General features: G+C 44.4%; 1 pseudogene; it reads left to right on the top strand.

The window, feature by feature from the left end:
- Positions 1-654: 654 nt before the first annotated feature.
- On the top strand, positions 655-13,726 carry LOC119360907 (annotated as a pseudogene).
- The last annotated feature ends 114 nt before the right edge of the window (positions 13,727-13,840 follow it).

Below are 13,840 nucleotides of genomic sequence, written 5' to 3' on the forward strand. Positions count from 1 at the left end.
TATGTATAATTTATATATATATATATATGGACATTTGTTTTGGATACACAAAATTACAGAGGGCCACATAAAAGGCTGGGCCAGGCCCAGCCGGTGGCAACGCACAGGCGACGGCCCACCTCCACCATGCGACGGCCCACATCCCCCGGGCGACGGCGCTCCTACCCCGGCCGACGGCCCACCTCCCCCGCCTCCCACAAAACCTATCGCCACCTACCCCTCGCAACCTTATCCCATTCACTCCTCACTCCACTCTCTTCAACTCCCCTTTCCCCTCCGCCGCCGAATCGCGCGCGCGTCCACGAGACGCCGGCCGCGCGCGTCCACGAGCCGCCGGACGCGCTCCTCCGCCCACTGTTGCCGCATCAGGCCCTCACCTATCCTCTCCACCCTCGCCAGTCGCCACATCTAGCCCGCTCACCTCCCCCTGCCGCATCGTCGCACACGTCGCCTAGCCCGCAACGTCCACGACTCCGCCAGCCGACCACCGCAGCAGTCTCCGGCGACCCGTGTGCGACCGCAGGTGACGCACACATCGAGCAACATCGACCGGGCACGGGTGCTGGATCTGGTCGCCGTTCGGAGAGCATGTACTAATCTCCGGCGAGTTCCTTGCGCAGATCAGAAGAGGGGTGCCTCGATCTGCCACAGCATATGGTCAGGTACGCCTATCCGAACCCTGAGTTGGATTCGTTGACTGTTGGCTGCTTCCGTGGTTTCGTTTTCTGATGGATGCATTTTTGCTTTGCGTCGTAGGCTTCGGCGGGATTGGCAGGCCTGTGGCCAGGGTTGCGCTCTAGAGCCACGATGTCGAGCTTGTCGCCGTCAACAACCCCTTCATCACCACCGACTACATGGTACCGTTCTCGAATCTCTTAGCTTATGAGATCTACGGGCACGTATGGTAGGGTCGTTTTGGATCCGTGCATGAGACACCCGTTTATATTCACTGGATCCAAAACCTGAGTTGGATTGTTGACTGTTGGCTGCTTCCGTGGGTTCGTTTTCTGATGGATGCATGCACTGGCGGAGCCTTATGGACGCAAAACGAGGTCGTGACCCCCCATTTCAAACTGCACTTGTGTTACTATACGTATATATGAGGTATATGTATTAAGTGTTTTACCCCAGCCATCGGTGGATGACTCCCATTCAATCCAATTAAATTGTGTAGTCCATATATACTCCATAATTCCATCTGTACAAAGCTATAGCTAGCTAGCACAAGCAGCTTGATTAATTGTTCGTACAAACTTAGGTAGCTAGTACAAGCAGCTTGATCGATAAATGTACGAGTAGCTTCCTGCTTGTTACTTGTTGCATCTTCTGCCATCACTAAGATTTACCATCTACTAGCTACTGCATATGCATGGAATACGACGAGTCGGCAACCAACAATTGATGAGCCTGACTGCCAGAGAATGGAAGGAGCAAGATGTGCTTGATTACCATGTAATTTTTTACGATTCACATCTGTTTTCATGCATATTTTGCTTTGACTTAGAACATTGCCCCCCCCCCCCTTAATTGCTTGTCATGCTCCGCCACTGGATGCATGTTTGCTTTGCCCTGCAGGTTTCGTCCGGATCGGCAGGCTTGTGGCCAGGGTTGCTCTCCAGAGCCCCGATGTCGGGCTGGTCGCCGTCAACGACCCCTTCATGAGCACTGACTACATGGTATTGTTCTCGATTCTCCTAGCTTATGAGATATACGGACACGTATGGCAGGGTCGTTTTGGACTCGTGCATGGGACACCCATTTATATTCACTGGATTATGAGCTTGGATATGTGCCAAACATGAATGGATTTGATCTTCTAGTTACACGCTGATGCTTTGCTACACAATCATAAGCACAATTAAATAGCGATGTACATGAATCTAGTGAATGTCTCTACATGTATGTCTGTATCATCAGTTAGGTAGTTCCAGATTTGAGGAATCTATTTGTTCCACGCAGTGACTATTGTTCCATTGTGGTATTTATAATATATGTACACCTGGTAGTATTCTGTCTTATCTTACTAAATAAGACACATGCAGGCTCCATGCCAGTTAGTACTTAATTAAAGCATAGCGCTACTAATTGTCTCATATTATAGTTCTGAATTATGTGCTTGTAACTGGCAGACCTACATTTTCAAGTATGACACTGTCAACGGACAGTGGAAGCACCATTGAGTTAAGGTGAAGGACTCCAAGACCCTTCTCATCGGTGAGAAGGAGGTTGCTATGTTGTTTTCACTGACAAGGACAAGGCTGCAGCTGACATGTAGGTACATTCTTTCACACTTTCCTTTTCATGGTACCTGAATATTTCTTGTATATAATTTACTAAATTAGTTTTCTGTGTCACCACTTTCAGGGTGGTGCCAATAAGGTCATCATTGCTGCTCCCAGCAAGGATGCTCCCATGTTTGTCTGTGGTGTCAATGAGAAGGAATACAAATCTGACATCGACATTGTCTCCAACGCTAGCTGCACCACTAACTACCTTGCTCCTCTTGGTAAGGTGCTTATCATTGAAGTTTTGTGCAGCTCAAACCAACCGCCAATATTGGGAATTGTATACTGATAATTTGTTTCTTTCAGGTTATCAATGACAGGTTTGGCATCGTTGAGGGTTTGATGACAACAGTTCATGCCATGACTGGTAATGCATTACACTGGGTTTTTTCTTCAACATTTTATATTATATATTTGACTATTGTATGCTTATGTGTGGCTGAAATTTAAATTTACAGCAACCCAGAAGACTGTTGAATGTCCTTCCAGCAAGGACTGGATAGGGGGAAGGGCTGCCAGCTTCAACATCATTCCGAGCAGCACTGGTGTCGCGAAGGTATATTAAGCTGGCCTTCTATTATATGATCAGTTAACTAATTGAACAATGTAGGTTGATGGATTATCTGATTCTTGTTGCCCGTAGCAACACATCATAAAGTTAACTTATTGAATTGTCACGGCTTGGATCTTATCGAATGTTTAAATCTACTATAAGAATATACAAGCTGATGCTTCTTGGTTTAATGTTAGTTTTTCTGGCTCAAATATATTTATGAGATTTCATTAAAAACTTAGGCAGTCAACTATGGTCAGAATAGGCTGTTAGCCTATAATATCTGAAAGAAATGTTTGTATTCAGTTGTAGCCCACCTAATTGGACTGCTTTATTAGATCTAAAATCAATTGTATTGCCTATGATAATTTTATAACCTGGCACTATCTACAATGGTGTTCTTTCTTTGCAATTTGATGGTATGCCTCACCAAGCATGATCCTAATCTAATAACTGTTAAACTTTTACAGAATAGATAGATCCAGAAATTTTCATACCTAGAGGACGATGCCTTCTTGGTGCTCCTTGCTTACAGCAGGTACACCTCCGGAATTTGTCCTCCAAGTCTGGGTATTTTGATGCTTTTCTATATGTGATGGGCGAAGGGAAAGTAAGGAGGGGTGTGAGGGATGGCAGAGGAGTTTAACATATATAGGTAGGGCAAAAGGGGAAGGCTGGGAAGCAGATATCTTTCCAGTTCTACCATGTATAATTATGTATGGTGCAGATATATTTCCTTTTTTCATCATACACATACCTCATAATAAATTAGAAAAGATGTCAGAAATCATAACTTACTAAAATATTAATTTGTTGTATTAATTAATTTGTCAGGAATCATAACTTACTATAATTATGCATGCCATATAAAAACGAAATATCTTATATGTATGTTTAAATATTGATTCTATTTTTATTATTGTTCAGTTTGAAAAGGTAAACATGAACTTTCTATTTAACTTATGTGTATTTAATCAGTTCAACGTGTAAAAAGTTAAATTATCAAACAAATAATCTTAAATGTTTTGTTTCTGAAATATGGCAATTAACTGCCATAAGATTTTGTTGTATGCACAATCAAAACACAGATGCACCTAATGCATCATCGATCATTTACAAGGGAGCGTGGATCCGAAACCTGAGTTGGATTTTCCTTTTGCTTCTTGGCCTTCTCCTTTGGCTTCTCCTTCTGAATGAGTATCTTTATGTTTCTCTTCGCGGTGGCTCGAGACAAAGCAACATAGAGCTGACCATGTGAGAACACAGGATTGGGTAGGTAGACACCAACAATCGGGATGGTCTGCCCTTGAGCCTTGTTAATGGTCATAGCAAAGCTAAGCCTTATTGGAAATTGCTTCCTCTTAAACTTGAACGGAAACATGTCATTTTTAGATGGGCAGAGAGGGATTCGAGGAAGGAAGACCCTCCTGCCAGCGTGTTGTCCAACTACGATTTCTGCATCAATGGTGTTCCTCTCAAAACCTCTAACAACAAGCCTAGTGCCATTACACAGTCCATTAGCTGGATCAATGTTCCGTAGAAGTATGACAGGGCAGTTCAGCTTTAGCTTGAGAGCATGCGGAGGAAGACCATTAGGAGTCAATCCATTCAAAAACTCCTGAGCATAGTAGCCATATGGGTCATCCTCCGCACTGTCAAAGCTATGATAGATCACTTCATCACCATGAAAACGCTCTATCATGCGGATGTTTATCTTGTCTACATTGTCATTTGTTGTCGAAAGTATTGCTCGACATGTCATGTAATTCGAATCAGCCATGTTGTCGTCTAGACTCGGAAATACGTGTTCAATAAGCTTCTCTAGGTCCTCAACCTCGCTTGTAGACGGCAGACAAATATCTTCAGGGAGTACTATGTTGCCTTGAAGGTCGACATCCTCAGTGCCATTACCGACCCTTAGCAAATAATCGGCAAACCACGTATCATTATGAGCCCTCATGTTGGTGATGAGCCGAAGCTGCCGCATACCTTTCCACAGATGAGAACTTCGAAGGGTTGCATCAATTATCTGGCCCCGCGACCCCCTTCTGATGACCGGAAGAACCTGCCTAAAGTCCCCACCAAAAACAACAGTCTTTCCTCCAAAGGGTCGGTCCCGTATTCCCATGATGTCGCGCATGCTATTGTCCAATGCCTCAACCGCTTGTCGCTTCGTCATGCTGGCCTCGTCCCATATTATCAATGATGCCATACGTAGCAGCTTGGCGGTCCCACTCTGCTTGGTGAAGCTGCACGAGGCCCCATCATCACAACTCAATGGGATCTTGAACCTCGAGTGGGAAGTCCTGCCGCCAGGCATGATAGAAGCGGCGATGCCGGACATCACAGTAGCGATACCAATCTTTCCCTGGCTCCTCACAGTGGCAAGCATCGCCCTATAAAGGAAGGTCTTCCCTGTACCTCCAGGGCCATCAACAAAGAATACACCCCCATCACCGCGTTCAATAACCCCAAGTATCTCATCGTATGCGGCCCTCTGTTCCAAGTTTAGGGAAGCTGCCAATTTAGTGTCATCCATGTCAAACTGAACGGTTGATTCCTCTATGACCTCTCGACACTCGCCCTCGGTTGGGTCAAAGGCATCATCGATGCTTGGAAGAGCAAAATCAACAATGTCTTTACCCATGGACTGCAACATACCCCTAATGTCAAGCAACACCAACTGCTCCACCTCGTGCGGGGACGTGCGTGTTCGACGATAGTCATCTGACATAGGCTCGAGATGCCTATCCCATAAACCTTGCACGTTGCCTGGCTCGCAGTGCACCAAGATGGTTGCAAAGAGCCTCCTAAGAGAACATGGCATCGCCCACTGCTCAGCCTCATTAAGACAGTCATCGAGCGTGCTGTCTGCCTCGATAAGACCTAACCGTTCAGCAGCCTCTCTAAAGCTGCCACATAGCACGCCGTCCACGGTGAGCAAATCATCGAAGGATGTTTTGCCCGTAACATGGTTTAGCAATACACGCAGGTAGTATCGCTCACCTTCGGCAGGATTGGCAGACACGATGCGTCCAATCTGGAAACGCTCGACCCGAGGCTTCCAAGTCTTCTTTTGCTGTTGCCACGTGAAGCTTCCGGGAAAATTCTTGTACAATATATTCCTAGCCCAAGGGTGTTCCTGGTTAGCCTTGAAGTACTCAGTTAACATGGATTTGGAAGCTTTTTCTGAGGCAACAACATTCTTCAAGTCAGCCTGCGCATTGAATGCAACCCTGTGCATATTCGGCAGATGAAGAGGCAACTGCAAGACAGGTGGATGATTGGCGCACAGTGGGAAGCCAAATATCCTCCACATAGCCTCCGGAGGGGTGACCCACCTTGCGTCAACGTGCCTCTTGATCTCATCAATGTTTCCATCGGCGTCGGGCTGGTCGATGCTGAAAGAAGCCTTATCATGGCCCTTGTAGATGTACTTGTAAAGATATTTGACGGCCTTTATGCTAGAGCAGACCTCAACGTTGATGTGGCAATTGAACATCCGCAGAAGGTATGGGTTGTAAGGCACAACCCAACGGTTGTCCAACATCTTCCCTCGGACCTTAGCACGTCTTCCATCGTCTCTGCAGCGATAAACTGGGTACGAGTCCTTGCCCTGTGCTGTGTTGTCATTGAACGGCCGCGGGTATCTGCACTTGCATTCATTATCTTGCATGCAAACATTTTTCGGGTTGAGAGCACCGCATGGTCCGTGCATCATATGTTTTACCACCATTGCATACAATTCCGGATACTTCTGCTTGTTTGGGAGTTCTGCGGAAATGAGTTGGTCATACTGCTCCGGGACAAGAAGTTTATAGTTTGAATCCATGATCAACAAAAAATGTGCGTGGGGGAGGCCTCTTTTCTGGAACTCGACTACGTAAACATAAGCAACAACAACACCCAGGACCATCTTCTTGAGCAACATATCTTTCATAGCCTCTAGTTTGCCATAGAACACGCGAGCCACAATATCAGGTCGGTCTTGCGTCGTCTGTCCGGGAAGCAACTCATTTGTTATCTCTTCCCATTTAGGGTTGCAAGTCATGGTCAAGAAGATGTCAGGTTTCCCGTATGTATGTACAATTGCCATGGCATCCATATGTCTCTTCTTCATGTCGCGGTCGCCACCAGGGTAAGTTCCAGGGAGTACTATTCTCACCCCAACAGCGCTTGCTCGCGTCTCCCTCGATGTTATCGCATCAACAACTCCTTTATACAAATCGGCACGGATCTGCGTCTGGTTCTTCCTGTACCACCTTAACCGACAGCTCTCAATCTTGATGTACATGTCAACCGCCCATTGTTGCAGTAGGCGTGCTCCACAGAGTATTGGATTGAAGATCGCAGGCCTTGTTTGCAGCATGTAACAGTAGTAGTCTCTAACGGAGACGCATAACCTGCTATTCCCCTCTGCACACGATTGATTCGGATCGCGTGAGCATTATTTTTAAAAAAGTAATTATTTGTAACAAAGTGGGACACAAAACGACATACCTGCATCATCCTCATCATCATGACACAAACGAGGATTTTGTACAACCTCCCAATCAACATTACGTTTGGGTAGCTTCGGATGCCAACCTAGCTCCCCCATTGGATAGAATAATGGATATGACAACGGGTCGTATGCCCCTGAGGTCACATGTATACTATGCCTTTCGTTATTGTTACCGTAAAGTGTTATCTTGCGGTCAAACCTTTTTGTTAGGTCAGTGCCCTCAACCCAAATTGCAGCGACCTCAGAGGACACCGGTCTATTATATCTTCTTTGGTCAAGCCTCTTATCGGTGTTTAGGTCTATCCTATAATCATCGAGGTTGTCCTTGTGTGCACCCAAACTCCTAAATTGCTGGGAGTATGGGTTTTCTTTGAGTATGTCTACTAACCTCTTCACGACATCCTGGTCTAATTGCTTGGTGGCAGCCTTACGATGATCTAAGTTAGGGTCATCATCATAGAAGTACAACTGCAGATGTTCTGGACGTGAGCTAGGCCCGAAAGAATAGACATTGTGGTAGATGGTGCCGTGAGCTCGGAATGTGTACACCCCAGACCTCATGTTTGTGTAGTTTTCATCAAGGCTGACGCCAAGGGTGGTGAAGGCGAAATGGCCGTTGAAGAACCGTATGTTCTCCCAAAAATGTCTCAAATCTACATCCATGCTGGACCATAGCCTCTTTAGCTCTGGGATTGGTTCCGGTTGCTTAAGCTGGATCTGGCCATTGCGACAGCAGAAGCCGTCAGTCTCAGATTCAAACTTCCTGGCCATACAGTGTTTGCAATTTTCATCGAGTTTCAGGACGTGAGTGCTGTCTGGAATGTTTGAGTAGACAGTGTCAAATGGATCAATCTCGCTAAGTTTATCGGTAGACTTGCTCGCTTCCTCATCATCATCCAATATGTCATTATCGGACCCTACGGGGATTTGTTGCAAAATAACGTACAATTCACTAACAACAAATAAATGAGACAACAATAGAGCTCCAAAGTGTCAATAGTGCAGGGTTTGCAATACCTTCATTGCAAAACATGTAGTACTCCTCATCAATCAATTCATGTGCTTCCTGCTCATGACGCATGGTGCCGCTTTGGAATACATCGATGTCATCTGCATTGTCGTCATACAGATAGTGATAACGGACACAATCATGTTATAACGACATGATGAGAATGAGCTTAAGAAACTGAGATTCGCAAATTCTTACCAGTGGCACCGGCAGAGTATGTCGGCATATTCGTCCCCGGATCGTCATCAGATGAATCATCTTTTGCAACCTGGGAGACGGGTGATGCGCGGCTTGGGCATGTGGGACATTCGGAGTCTGAGTTTGCTAGGTCTGTAAGGGGGATTGCGATGCATTCTTTGCACGGTGTTTTTTTCCTTCGGTCATAATTGGCCTTCCTCTGTGCACTTGACTCCCCCTTCTCATTCGCTGACATGCTTTTGCGGCGTTGCACGCTCCTCTCGCGTCTTTTTTCGTTCATTAATTCTCTGACCTCGAACGTTAATTCGTCACTTCTCTTCTGATGGCATGCTCTGCTCCTTGCGTTTTTCGCATCCCTTTGATCGTTTGTTAAATTACGTTTCCGCTCATTGTCAGTCTGCCTGCTAGCTAGAACAGTGTCCTGAATGATAGACGCCTGTAAAGTTGAAGGGGGACATGTTGCTCCCTCTTTCGTTAATTCTGTAACGCTAGGGCTATTTTGGTCGTCTGGATCAAAAATAAGTTCAATTCTTATTTAGTTAATTTTGATTTATCGGATTTGGAGGAGTCACTTATAGAATAGCAGGGACTGCCGTAGAAACGGATATTAAACGGACGCGCATACCTGAAGTAGCAGATGCATATTTGTTTTGATCCTGGATACGCTTATCCTTGTTCCTCCAATAAGCAGCTCACCTTAGGGCATTTCTATGGTCTCTCTTGTGTTCTTCTTCAGTTCTTTCATTTGTTTCTTGTATGTCATTCAAGATCCCGTCTGGAGCCATTACAAACATTACAGAAAATAAAAAATCATGGAACTAAGATGGAAGCAATTTCTGTTATAGTAGAACAAAATAACACTACCTTGTAGCTCTATGTCATTAACGATACCAGTGGAGACCTCCGTTGAATCAGGAAATGCCGACGCATCAAATGAGAATGATGTATAGTTAGAGCTAGTGTGGTTGCCTTGCATACATAAGTTGTCCAGACATATTATTGCTTATTGATAAAAACCGGTCTTAACATAATGATTAAATCATTAATAGCATACCTGATAAATGCAGGTCGTGTGCATGTTCAACTGTAACGGTAGATTGTTTCTTCCGCCGATAGGAAGCCCTCCTCAGGGCGTTTCTATGGTCTCTCTTGCGTTCTTCATCCATTTTATGCTCTGCTTCTTGGGTTTCTTACAAGATTACATTCCCGAATATTAGAGAAAATAACAGATACGCCCACGAAATTGGTGGATGATTAGGAACATTATGATCACCTTGATGCTCGGTGTCACAGATGATTCCAGAGGACATCGTATTTGAACTTGGAAATGACTTCGAGCTGGTTGGGTTGTCTGGTGAACCAGATTTGACCAAACAAAATTATGCTAATTGGTTAAGACGATACCAACTATAATGTTAAAAACATCTTGAACCTTACCTGTTAACACAAGGGTCTTTGCAGTTTCATCTTGGACATTAGGTACCTTTTTCCGCCGATAGGAGGCCCTTCTCAGTGCGTTTCTATGGTCTCTCTTGCGTTCTGCCTCCGTTCTATTCTCTGTTTCTTGGTTGTAATACTGGTTTGCTACTGCATCTGATGTCATTAGGGGGAAACACAATATTAGATAATATAACAGAAAAATGTGAGCAATTTGTTCAATGAGTACTCAAAATATGATCACCTTGACTTTCTTTCTCATTAACGAGACCAGAAAGGCCCGTAGTTGTAATAGAAAACGTTGACGCATCATGCGAGAATGCTGTATAGTTAGAGTTAGCTGGGTTGTATGGTTCACAAAAGTTGTCCAAACACATGTCAGCTAAATGGTTTTGACATACCGAATATCATGGATAATACTCTTTAAGCTTACCTGATGATTGAAGGGCAAGTGCATTTTCATCTTGGACATTAGGTTTAGTTCTCTCCCTATCTTCGAGAACATTTGTGATATCACATAGAGACTGGCGACGGGCAGACTTCCCAATGACTTGTTGGTTACCCAAAACATCTGACAACTTGTTGCGATAAGCAGCCCGCCTACGAGCGTTGATAAGATCCCTATGATCTAATAAGTGGCAAATTATTGTGCATCATATTTTCTGTTATCCGGGATATAAGCACAATATTACCTACTACGCAACATACGTATGCACATCAAACTAAGAGTGTCCATCAAGCTTACCAGATTTTGCAACTACCGGCTGATTCTCATTTTGTAAGCTGACAATATCCTCATTTCGTTTAATCCGATAAGCTGCACGCTTCCTTGCATTGTACTCCGCCCTTGCATTATCCGCGTATTTTTTGCATTCATTATTTAATGATAGAGTTTCATGATGTTCGGAAGCAGTGTCGTCTGCATGTATAAATACAAATAAGAAAACAAATAAAACGACGGTTGGGAAGGTGGATATCATGCCTATGGATACCTTGAGAATTATCTCGTAGCTGCATGTTATGAATGGCATGATGGAGTGTTAGGCTAGCCGTAGGTGTTAATGTTTGACCATCATCATGGTAGCCAGGCCTTACCTTTTCCGGTCCTTCTGTAGAGTATAGTAAGCATGAATACAACTTCAATATTTGTCTGGTATGCATGCAATCAATCATGTACCTGTCTCCGTCCTGTAAAAAGGATCAACATCTGCAGCTATGGATATGATGTTTGGATTACCATCTTTCATTTTTGTCACGCTCGTAGGTGCTGCAAGACATTAAGCATGGTATAAGTCATTGTTAGACTTGCACGTCAGGCATCACATCATAGTATTTTCACAATTTATATACCTGGCTCAATCGCGCAAATAGCATCTACTTGTTCATCAACGGGTATCAAGTTTGCATTGTATTCTTCAGCATGTTTTACGCTCGTCTGATCTGCAACACATTATGCAAGAAGCGTAATATTAGCAGAAAAGCAAGTATTCATAGTGCAGTGAACACTACCTGTAGCTATGCCGTCTTCTTGTTCATGTTCACCGGCTTTGCTTCTTGCATTACCCATTCGAAAATGAAATGACCGCTGGCTCTGGTGTTTTTGAGGCCTGGGAGATGATCAGATGGATATAATGTATGCAACATGAATGCAAGAGAGATGGCGAACTTGAAGGCATGAATAAGAAGGTACTTTAATTCAAAGCATCACCAGTCAATCATTGAGTTCCTCGACTTTATTCTATATTGAACTTTACGCAGATCTTGAACTTTAATCTAAACATAGAACACATTTAGCAAAAGGCACATGTAGAGTGCCTGTTAGTGATTACGCAGATCATGGATAAATTGTACAGTGCGTTTTATACATGTCAAGCTGAGACCTGCACAATGATCCTCTTATTCTACCTCGCTGAACTATCGATAAATATTGATTATACTGAACTTTGTTCTTTCTTTGCTGAATAAGAACTCATCTTTTCTCCTTTCTCCTTGGTGTTAGACCAACTGCTGTAGCAGTGGCTAATGTTTCTACTCGAAGAGTGGAATCCTGAGTTCTGATGTTACGGAATATTCCTTTGGCAGGCTTAGGCTGGAGTTTGCCATGTGATATTTGGAGTGTTGGTTGCATCCTCGTTGAGCTATGCTCGGTTAGATTGCTTGTGATGCCTGTCTTTCCTCTTTTACCTTGATATATGGTCCTAACCCTAAAGTTTATAGGGGGAGACATTGTTTCAGACACATGAGAACCTGGAACACCTAGCAATGATGGAGAGGGTTTTGGGACCCATACCAGAGAGCACATGATACGGAAGGCTAGGTTCGTATTTATACCGTTAATTTGATTATCATTTGTTAATTACTCGTTGAGCTATCATTAACAAACAAATTATCTCCATCTGTGTCCTGGAGGTCCAGGATTACTTTGAGAACCAAACCCTTATTATTGGGCTTGTTTCTCAAGAGAATGGCAGTATCTCCACTTGTATCCTGGAAGTCCAGGGTTTGAGTCAGTATCCTTAAAATGTTGGTTAAGAACCTAATAATTCCCTTTCCCAGGACCCCACAACAAGTGGGAGCTTTTGATTCTGGGATAACCTTTGGTTATATTTTTGAGAGTGAAATATATATCATTCTCCTTTTCACTAAAGCTTCTGCATCAAATGTTTTGAAGAACTCTGGCACGTCCTACCTGCAAAGAAATATTTCTTTTATTTTTACACGCAGTCACATTTTTTTTGGCTGTGGTTCCTTAAGTTCTACGGTTTATAGTTGTTCACTGGTTTGCTACTCAGAAGTAGTTTTGGCTCCTTTGCACTAAAGCTTCTGCATCAAATGTTTTGAAGAACTCTGGCACGTCCTACATGCAAAGAAATATTTCTTTTATTTTTACACGCAGTCACATTTTTTTGGCTGTGGTTCCTTAAGTTCTACGGTTTATAGTTGTTCACTGGTTTGCTACTCAGAAGTAGTTTTGGCTTGCATCTATTCTGTTATTGATTTGTATATTGTGAGTTTCATACCATTGTCTTTGTGTCTGTATGTAAATTTCAGATATGTCTTGTGTGCATGTGCTGACAGTGTGTATGTAATGGCTGTGTATATAAAATCATGTAAATTTCACGTCTGCTATGTAGGTTCATACCATTGTCTTTGTGCATGGATGTAAGTTCCAGATCTGGATGTAAATTTCAGATATGTGATACCTGGAGGGCGGATCTTGTACGCCGTTGAAGCTGGCGCCATGTCTTGGACCTGTCCAGCGTGTCCAGAAGGGGATCCGCGCCGGCGCAATGGATACCGGCGGTTTTGATCCGCGCCGGATCCTCGAAGCGCTCAGCGGGGAGTCGTGCCGCGGACCAGCGCCGGAGCAATGGAGGGATGGCGGTGAAGGACCGATGGGCGGCGGCGGGCGAAGGAGGGCACTCGCAAGATCCAGACGAGACCTCGCTCGAGGGCACGAGTACTCGTTCGAGACCAATGCCGTTTTTTTTTCGCTGATTAATCTTCGACGGTCTGTGGCCAGCGGTTTTTTAGGTTTTTTTTGCGTTCATCTCAGATGATAAGAATGGGAGGTTGTGCAGGTGCGGGACTCCATCGTAGGTTTTTTTTGGGTTTTCCACGGTTGGGAGGGAGGTGGGAAGTAGTATCAAAGAGGTACCAAAATAGACCGGGGTAGGTGAGACGAAAATAAACCCGGAACGCGACCTACCAACTGAGACATTAGGAGTAGAGAAAGGTTTTTGACACTTAGCTCGGATTGGGCCCACCATACACGTGCCAGTTGGGTCCCAACACGAGCTCCTTTGGCGCACCCCCGTGGACCCACCTGTCAGTTGCACTGACCGCGCTTCTCC

The sequence above is a fragment of the Triticum dicoccoides genome, chromosome 2B (assembly GCF_002162155.2).
Source record: "Triticum dicoccoides isolate Atlit2015 ecotype Zavitan chromosome 2B, WEW_v2.0, whole genome shotgun sequence".
Lineage (NCBI taxonomy): Eukaryota > Viridiplantae > Streptophyta > Magnoliopsida > Poales > Poaceae > Triticum > Triticum dicoccoides.